We start from the raw sequence: 9,829 nt of genomic DNA, 5'->3' as shown, positions 1-9,829 counted from the left end.
GGATATGCCATTTATCCGCATCGGGGATATCTATACGGTAATGAAGCCGAGGCTGCTGAGGCGGCTGGATCATAGAATTAGCTTTTTTGCCTTTCCTCGCTCTCTTCCTAGACTTATTTACTACCGGAAGGTCGTCAATAATACGTTGAGACGGCAATTCAGGCACCGACTCATGACGCTCAAACCCTGAGGAGGCGCCAGTATAGACATACTGTTCAGCTCCATCGTCATCCTCATCCTCATCCAAGGCGACGTAATCAGCGACTAATGGAGCCTCCTCCTTACCCCGTCCGCTATCACCCAACCAGACACCCGACACTAATTGGGTAGGTGGGGTCTTGATGTTCATACCTTGCTGAGGCTGCGTGCTCGTGGGTGTGCTCCCGGCCGCCTCCAGACGAAGCAGACTCTTTGGCCACAACAGGACCCACCCATTGCAACAATCACCAAGCCACCGCGGGGTCTCGTCGTCATCCCCCACTGGTATTATAGGAGGCAAATTCTCGTGGCCCGGTTTGACACTGGCCACGGAAACCTTGAAGACGTTCGGGGGGATCGGCCGGCTGTGGAACCATGGTTCCTTCGGCTCCATTATCGTCGCTTCCCCACGTCCACCTTCTGTTCGCCGATGGTGTACAATATGGTGCACGGGGTTTCGTCGGCCTGCAAAGAAAAGTCTGCGACGTGAGACATCCGAAAGGCAACGAAAATGAGAGATTATACATTTATATTAAAGGGGGCCGATGTGACAGATACCGTGAGGGCGTCGAGCTCAGCCAAAGAGGAGGCACCACCGAGCACGTCCGGTGCGGGAGCAGGTGCGGGAGAAGGTGCGGGAGCCGGTTTGGGAGCAGGTGCGGGAGCCGGTGCGGGAGCAGGTGTGGGAGCAGGTACAGGAGCAGGTGCGGGAGCAGGTGCTCCCAAGAAGTCAGCAAGGGGAAAGTCCTCTGCATTTTTTTCTGGATTTTGCCCTGTCCAAGTGAAAACGTCCGTCACCAAGGAAGTAGACATATCTGCAATCGCCTGTTTTGCGGCAGCTACCGCTGTTGCGACAGTCTGAGATGATTTCTTCTCAACCGCAATCTCAACCTTCTTGTCGATGTTTTCTTCAGTTAACCTCCGTCTTTCCTTTCTCTCCTCCGTGGTCTCACGGTAGTACTTCTTCCACGTGGCGCCGTCTCCGACACCGTGCATGCGTCCATACGACGGTCGAGTATCCACCGGTTGTCGTTTCAATATGTTCAACGCCCGGTTGAATGGAGTGTCCCACTTGGGCCTCGCCAATGCCTCAGACGGCGAGTCACTTTTGGCCGCAATCCGGTGCTGCTCTCTCTGCAAAAGGCACAAGGATCGTTTACAAATATGACTAACGTGTGCAGTCGAATTGATCAGAAACTAAAATTACCAGCAGTCTCATGAACTCCATAATGACCAGTGTTGGCTCGTCAACCTTCTTCACTGGGTCCCAACAATGTCGGGCCCTCAGGACGTCACTCTCCTGCGGGACTGTGAAATCCGCCAAGGGGTCTGGGATGCCCAAACTCGCGGCTTCCGCGTCCTCCTTGGCCCATTTGGACCTCTTTCCGCCGTAACCACGGCTTCCGAGGTGGTGGCTCCCAATGTTCCTCTTTTGAAGCCCCTTCATGTACTTAGACTTTTTTTGGCAGCTTCGGCCTCGCAAGCCTCCTTGAATATTTGAAACTGCTCTTCCGTGATTGTCGGATTATCCTTTACAATCTCGGAGTAGGGTTCCCTGTCGTTGATTTTTGCTTTCACTCGATGTTTCCAGGCGGCCAAAGCGTCGCTAAACTTGGTCATGGCATGTTTGTTTATCTTCTTCATTGTCGGGTCCTCGTCTGGATCTTCATAATCCTTCTCATTCCGTCCCGGGAACAAGAATATCTTGTGAAACTTCTTTAGGAGGGAGCTCCTCATATTTTCTGTCTTCTGTAGTTTCTCATCGTTGATGGTGGCGGTTGTCCGTACGATGCAGCCTATTTGATTGCCGTAGCACGCGCGCGCTTCCTCGGGCGCCTTTGGCTCAAAATTGCCGTCGTCCACCTCCCTGACCACCAATCTAGTAGTCCTGAGTTTGTTAGGAACCCATTGTCTCTTTGCTTTCGGTTCTACACCGGCTCCGCTCCCCAAGGCAACACCGGTCTCAGCGCCGGTCTCGATGCCGGTCTGAATCTCAGCGCCGGTCTCAGTCTCAGCACTGGTCTGCGTGTTGGTCTCAGTCCCCGATGCCACCGGTGGGCCCAGCAACAACATCGGTTGATCGTCGGTAAGGCTAAAATATTCGGCTGCCACCCGGTAGACGTCGTCGCAATCACCAGAACCCTGTCCTTCATCGTTGCTAGCCATGTTTCCTATGATTAAATCTAGTCAATTAATTCTAGACCTATAAAATGAATAATGACATAAAAAGGACTATTGTTTTGCAGGAATGTTGACTCCTTCCTGGTGCGGCAAATCCCGGGCACTCGATATGTCCTAGTTTTAGCACAAGTCATGCCGAAATTCACGGAAAATTTCGGCATGACCTTTGCTAAAAAGTGGACAAATCAAGAACCTAAAATTTGCCGGAACAGAAATGAATCAACATTCCGGCAAAAGATAGGCCACTCAGCATCATTCCCTGGAAACAACAAAGCCACTTGGGCACAATCGAACAACTTCAATGAAAAGATATAATATGAGCAAACACTATTGAGGAATTTGCATATAACATGGCCACTTCAATGAAAAGATATAATCAACAATAATGGAATATGCAAATGAACATCAATGACATATAGCTACTGTTCTGTTTGACCAAGTTTTTGAAAAGAAAAACAATTCTGTTTTTTGTTTATAGCTAAATGGCATAGCTACTGTTTTTTATTTATAGCTAAATACTTTTGTTTTTTGTCTAAAGCTAAAAGTCTAGGAACTACATTTTCTCTAACCCTTTTGACCTCACCAGAATTTCCATAGCAAGACCTTAGTACCTACACCCAATTTCTTCAAAAATATTCCGGTCCATAGTCCAAATAATTCAAATTTCATTTGAATGAAATTTGGAACAAATTCAGGTCCGTAGTCAAAATATTTTTTATAGCTAAGTGTTTTTTGTTTATACTCTCTGTTAATTTAAATCTAAATGCTACTATTATTTATATACCCTCTATTAGTTTAAAGCTAAATGGAATTACTGTTTAGGAATTTTCATAAAAACTGCCCTAGCTAATTTCCTAGAAAAATTGCTAATCATTTTTCCTAAATGCTATAAAATGCCTACTGCCCTAAAAAAATCTAGGGTTCATATGAACACCTAGGGTTCATATGAACATCAACACAGTATCAACATATATATAATTGCCCTAGCAGAGAGAAATAGGAGGGTAGGGACAGGAGAGGCATAGCCTTACGGTCAGTGGCGAGGGCAGGCTCTGGCTCGGGCAGCGGCAGTGAGGTCGAGGGCGGCGACGGCGAGCTCGAGGGAGGCGACAGTGAGGTCAACGACGGCCTCGGGCGGCGGCTGTGAGGTCGAGGGGGCGGCCTCGGGCGGCGGCGGTGTGGTCGAAGCCGGCGGGCGGCGGCGATGTGGTCGAAGGCGGCCTCGGGCGGTGGCGGTGTGGTCGAAGGCGACAGGGCAACGACGGCGATGGAGCAGTTGGGGGATAGGGGGGAGTAGAGAGGGGGGGGGAGGACTTAGCGAAATTTTGAGCCAGGGCTGCCGGGATTTGAGTCAAACTAGCAGTAGCGCGTTTTGCCGAAACGCGCTATAGCTAAGATAGCTATAGCGTGTTCCAGAGAAACGCGCTGGAGCTAACCCTTTCTGTTTTCTTTTTCTTTTTCTTTTGTTTTCTTTACATTTTCTTTTTTTCATTTCTCCTTTCTCTATTTCTTTTATTTTCATTTACTTTTCTACTTACTTTTCTATTTATTTTCTTTTACATAGCAGTAGCGCTCTACAGCAGAAACGCGCTGCTACAATGTTTTTAGCAGTAGCGTGCTTCTGGGAGAAGCGCTGCTACTATTCCTAGCCTATCGGCACTAGTGAGGGAATTTTAGTAGTAGTGCTTTTCTGTGAAGACGCGCTACTGCTAAAATAATGGTTGTAGCGTGGTTTTGCAACAAGCGCTACTACTAAGTAGCGCTAGCGCCGAGTTTTGACCAACGCTACTGCTATACCTCTGTGTATAGCGTTTTCCCTAGTAGTGTTCTCTCGATTTTTCTCCACTGCGACACGTCAGCGGGTACTCTCAACTTCCCGTCTTTCTTACGGTCTTCTTTGTTTTGGAACAAACGTTTCAGCCATGGTATTATAGGAGCATACCACATCACCTGGCAGGAATCTTCTTCCTCGGGTGCTCGCCCTCGACATCACCAGGGTCATCGCGGCTGATCTTATAGTGCAATGCACCGCATACCGGACATGCATTCAAATCCTCGTACTCACCGTGGTAGAGGATGCAGTCATTAGTGCATGCATGTATCTCCTGCACCTCTAATCCTAAAGGGCAGACAACCTTCTTTGCTTCGTACATACTGTCGGGCAATTCGTTGTTCATTGGAAGCATCTTCTTTAACATTATCAGCCACTTTCCAAATCCCTTGTCAGATACATCATTCTCTGCCTTCCATTGCAGCAATTCTAGTGTGGTGCCCATCTTTTTCTTGTCAGCTTCACAATTTCGGTACAACGATTTCTTGTGATCCGCTAACATGCGCTGCAGTTTCAGCCTCTGCTTTTCACTTGCGCAATTTCTCTTTGCATCGGCAATGGCCCGACCAAGATCATCAGCAGGCTCATCTGATGCCTCTTCTTCAGCTTCTTCCTGCATTGCCGGCTCAGCTTCTTCCCCCATTGTTCTACCATCGTATTCAGGGAACCCATGGCCAGGATAGCTATCGTCGTCCTCTTCTTCTTCATTGTCTTCCATCATAATCCCTCTTTCTCAGTGCTTGGTCCAAACATTATAGTGGGTCATGAAACCGGACTCAAACAGGTGGACGTGAATGGTTCTTGACTTAGAGTAATTCCGATCATTCTTACAGCCAGCACATGGACAAGACATCAAACCATCTGCTTGCTTGTTTGCCTCAGCCGCGAGTAGAAAAGTACGCATGCCATTAACTAACTAGGGAGAGCATCGGTCATCGTACATCAATTGTTGGCTCATCTTCACTACACAGCACCGAAAAGACCAAATTAATACAAGTTCATACATAAAGTTCATATACACTTATTCTCATAAAACAACATACAAACTCTCTAGATAAAGCATTTAAATGCAACAACAAATGCGATCAAGATCGCAACTAAGGTAACAATTGATCCAACAGCATAATGATACCAAGCCTCACTATTAATGGCATATTTTCTAATCTTTCTCTTCAAGCACATTTTCTCCATCTTGATCTTGTGATCATCGATGACATCGGCAACATACAACTCCAGTTTCATCTTCTCTTCTTCAATTCTTTTCAATTTTTCTTTCAAATACTCGTTCTCTTTTTCAACTAAATTTAACCTTTCGACAAGATGGTCGGTTGGAATTTCTGGTTCACATGCCTCCTAGATAAAAATATCTATGTCAACTTGATCGGCATAATTTTTCATAAACACGAAATGCAACAAATAGTTATAAAAGAGAAAATATACCAGATCCGAATCATAAACCGGACGAGGGCCGACGGGGACGGATATCAAAACCATGCCACTATGTATAACAAACAACGTACGGGTAAGAAAATTACACAAGTAACTATATATCTAAATCACACAAACATGATTTTTTTTATATAAAAAAGAGAGCAAGCGGCTCACCAAGGTGGTACCGGCGACGAGACGGTGCGGGCGATTGATGGTGGTTGTTAGAACGGGGAAGGGAAGGCACTGAGTAAACCACACCTACATAGACTTGAAACTGTTGGCTTGGAACAGTGGGATGGAGTGGGGGTATAGATATGTTGGATCGAGAAATCTGACCATTACACACAAAATTGGACACCTCAAGATGCTCCAATCATTTATGCTTAGAGGAACAGAACAAAGAAAAGGTGGCTACTTTTTGTAAGCTCGGAGGGTCCGACCTAAAATCTTCGGAGGTTCCGAATGATGTCCAGAGTGGAAAGAATGACCTACATGTTGATCGATGCCGGCTAAGCCCATTTAGGTAGGTTGTTAGTCTATCTTCGATGAATGTCCTAATGTTATACTTCTATTTTTGATGGAAAATCTATTTTCTACAATAAATAAGTAGATATAGAGCACATATTGTAAGTCCTGGCCACAACCACTGGTTCTCAGCCGTTATGCCTCGCAGGATCTAGACTGGTGCCACAGACCACCGCTAGTCTTTGCTGCACACTTTGTCCTCACTCATGCGCACCTAGGATCAACTTCTCAGCCAGTCACCCATCCTCAATTCACTCCAAACCAAGCACGATTATCTTTCAGGTTCTAGACTGGCTCCACGGACCAACACTAGTCTTTCCAGCACAGTTTGTCGTCACTCATGCGCACCTAGATCAACTTCTCAGTCGGTCACCCGTCTTCAAATCACTCCAAGCCAACCATAGTTAACTTCGTGGTTCCTTGTGAATGGGCTTCTGGAAAAGAATGAATTCCTTGTTGAGTAGTCTATCATTCCTGTTAAGGATGTCACACATGCATGCATCAATGAATTAAATCCACTGTAACACGTGTGGTACATTTGAAAAAATGGTAAAAGAGGATGCTAATTATTTGATGACAATGTTTTTGTAAACATTGTATATACTGCCTAACTTGTTGTAAATGTATACCTAATGATGAACTAGAAACTGCTATCATGATATTTCCGAGACTATATGCTATTAAGATTTCTACCTAGATATTTAAGTATAAACATAGAGTTGTATGCACTATGTTCATGCAAGTATTACATATTTATCAGCCAATTAGGAAATTTATGTTTTTCTTATTTTCTCATATTTATGTCAATTGGATATAAATATCACTTTAGGCGTAATGTATAATTTTATCACAAAAATAAATCAAAATTAATACGGTGCAAGCCATTTGTAATGATATACACATTATAGTTGCTGCAATTTTTTAATACATTGTAATCTTAAAATTTAGTTAAATAACATAACCAAGTTATGCGAGAAAATATGGATTATCAATTTTTTAATAAGTACAAACGTTTTGTATAAATATTAATTGTATATAATATAAATGTATACATTATCTCACATGTATGTAGCAGATAATAATATGACCATAACAAAAGCAACAAACATAACCTTCAATGCATGCTTCAGCAATATAATGCATGCCATATTAAAGTGATCTAATTAAGTTATCACTTCATTACTCAACTTAAAGGGAGCTGCAAGCCATAAAATAATTAATTTCCAAAAACTGCATATGCAGTTGAAACTTAAAGTTTAGTTATTATTAAATAGGAGGCTAAAAGTTGTTAAACATGCATTATAATATAATGAAGAAATTCTGTGGACATAAAATTTATATTGTTTAAGTTAAAATTACTTAGTTAAGAATTATGCAAGTTAGACAATGCAATAATGCAATTTAAATTAACGTATGAATTTTAAAGTGTTTAAATAAAAGTGTTTTGAATTAAGGCTATATAATAGAGTTGTGCTGTAATAGTGAAATAATTTGTGCAGCTCTTAAAAATGATAAGAAGACTACGTGGAAAGCTGAGTATATCTCAATGTAAAAAATTTAAAATGGAACATGATGACCTGATGATACAAAATAAATTAACAAGAAATGCATGATGAGTTTAGGGGCCAAGTCCTTTGAGTGCAGAGGATTCTCTCTGGATACCCCGGATCCCAGGGCTCTTGATGATACAAAATAAAATATCAAAATTAAATCAGTTTTTTGTTTGATTTTAGAGTTTTAAGTGAGTCAATGCATGATGACTTGATGATACAAAATAAATCAACAAGAAATATATAGGAGGGGATTACTATGGGCTGTGAAATGGGCGGTCAGGGTCTGATGGCCCTGGGATCCGGGGTATCCAGAGAGAATCCTCTGCACTCAAAGGACTTGGCCCCTAGATTCCAGGGGTCGGGACGGGGGGTGTCACAGTTGTGGGATTTGACTAAGATCTTAAGTCAATTTGATAAGGTAATGAGGCTGGCTTGTGTATGATGTTTTGCATGATCCTCAAGCTTCTGCAATCATACCAACCTCTCTTAATTGTGTGATTTTACTATGTCAAAAGATTGAGAGGTCGACTAGAGGGAGGAATAGGAGACTACAAGTTTTAATCTTAACTACCAAATTTTAGGTTAATACAGACACAATAAGTCCTCTTGATATGCAACTAGATGAGGACAATCTATATTCATGGCAAGAAAGTTCAAGGCAGAGTATGGTAGGCAATAATCTAATTAGCAAGCAAACAAGCAAACAAAGCAAATAAAGGTACAAGAAGGTATTAACCACAAGTGAGTCAAGGACGAGGATTTTATCCTAAAGTTCACGCTCTTTGGGGAGTGCTAATCTCTATTGGAGTTGTGCCGAAGCCAAAACTCTAGAACACCAACAAGTGGCGCGGCCTGTGCGGGGGCGGCGCGCGCCACCAACCCTGCCGACGACACTGCCAGCCCCGCCAGGATGTTCACTAGTGCCTAGCTCAGCATCGTACCCCACGCCGTCTTCTCTTCTGCCCTGGTGAACAAATACATGGATCCCTCCTTTCTCCACGACGGCGATGGGCGTGCACGAGATGAGGCCTCGGCCGGTGGTTTGTGTGTCAGTTACCAGGTGGCGAAGGCGGCGACAAAGAGGTGGAATGCCCAAGAGGTGGAACGCCTAGTTGCTCCACTGTGGTCGTCGGGCGGGATGATGGGCACGGCTCAGGGTGGCCGGACATGCCAGAGCCGAGATGGACACTCGCCGTCGCGGCCGTCACACGAGAGGCGGCCGAGTGGCAGCCACGGTGACCGAGGTGCTAGAAGCCGGAGACTGCCGGCACGGCGATGAAAGTGGACGGACGGTGATGGGGAGGGGATGAGCGGAGACGGGCAGCGGAACCATGCCGGGCACGCGATCCAAATCCTCTGTTTGTTGTGGCACGGCAACGGCGACGCTCGGCCAAGTGTTCTCACTCGTGAATAGTAGAACCAACAGCCAAAATAACATTGGACAACTGATGGTGACATGGTTTGACTTGTTATGGTGCATCTGATGATTATTTTTGTCTTCTGTACTAAATATACCATGTACTTAGGTAGATTCAGAAAAAAACATGTCACAAATGATCATATCACAAGTCGAAATTCCGAGATGCGTGCGATACAGCTAGCATGATCTTTGTCTATATGATTTTTTCTTCAAAAACAAACTGAAAACTTGAAAGATATGGGTTGTATTTTTCTTCGAAAAGGAGGATTACCCCCGGCCTCTGCATCGAGTGATGATGGGTTGTGTTTATTTAAGAAAGAAATTATATCTTAGTACCCCCTCCATTTTTATTTACTCTGCATATTAGAGTTGACTGAAGTCAAACTTTGTAAAATTTGACCAAGTTTATAGAAAAAGTCGAAACATTTACTATAATAGATATATATGGTGTGAAAGTACATTCAATAATAAATCTAATGGTATTGATTTGTTATTGTATATGTTAATATTTTTGTTTATAAATTTTATTAAAGTATGTAAAGCTTGACTTTGACTAAAGCTAATACACGGATTAAATAAGAACAGAGGGAGTATCATGTACCAAAATAAAGTCACCAGAATACCTAGCTATCGTAGTATACATTTCTAGAGATGGTCCTTTTTCGACAAAGTCTAGAGATGGTCCTGGAA

Source organism: Triticum aestivum, chromosome 4A (assembly GCF_018294505.1).
Source record: "Triticum aestivum cultivar Chinese Spring chromosome 4A, IWGSC CS RefSeq v2.1, whole genome shotgun sequence".
In the NCBI taxonomy this organism is placed as follows: domain Eukaryota; kingdom Viridiplantae; phylum Streptophyta; class Magnoliopsida; order Poales; family Poaceae; genus Triticum; species Triticum aestivum.
This window is presented reverse-complemented; position numbering follows the sequence as displayed.